The sequence below is a fragment of the Anneissia japonica genome, unplaced genomic scaffold, assembly GCF_011630105.1.
Source record: "Anneissia japonica isolate Jap-2015-1 unplaced genomic scaffold, ASM1163010v1 scaffold187932_len544_cov96, whole genome shotgun sequence".
NCBI classification, from domain to species: domain Eukaryota; kingdom Metazoa; phylum Echinodermata; class Crinoidea; order Comatulida; family Comatulidae; genus Anneissia; species Anneissia japonica.
The window spans coordinates 1-544 of NW_022700571.1; the positions used below are offsets into that span (position 1 = coordinate 1).

Here is a 544-nt window from a genome sequence, read left to right on the forward strand (position 1 = left end):
AGCGCGAACGCAGTCCCCCGCTACCATAAATTATACACCCGAGTTCCCCACATTTGGGGGAATCGTAAGGGTCAACCTCAGCCAAGTGCAATGCCGAGGCCTCACCTTGGGAGGACATTCCTTCTTGATCAAAGTCACTCCTGTGCCAGGTAAGTATGCTTGGTCAACGACAATATTCTGTAGTATAATATTAGAAATACTGTGGCCTACAGGTGTCATTTCAACACTTCTTTTCTTCTGGCTTTTAAAATTTTCATTACGATCATCTTATTATAATAAATAATACAATTTTTGTATTTAAATCTTTTAAAGTTAGTTTTTATAAGCGTATATCTTTTCAAGTATAAATATAACACCAATGATTCTGTATTACAAAGGTTTCTGATTATATTTAATATGCAAATTAGTTTAATAATTCCTGATCAATATGTTTCAACAAAGAGGTCATTGTTTGCCATCAGGTAGTAGCCTGCAATACACTTAAAAACTATATTGATATACGTAAAACTATAATAAACTTGAAAATCTCCCCACAACAAAGAAA

At 34.2% G+C, this 544-nt stretch overlaps 1 non-coding gene across 1 annotated transcript; it reads right to left on the minus strand.

Annotated features, from left to right (window-relative positions):
• Positions 1-157, minus strand: LOC117103377 (the record flags this gene model as incomplete). The annotated part of the gene is made up of 1 exon (XR_004444579.1): positions 1-157. It is a non-coding gene; the product is annotated as a U1 spliceosomal RNA (small nuclear RNA).
• Positions 158-544: the final 387 nt, after the last annotated feature.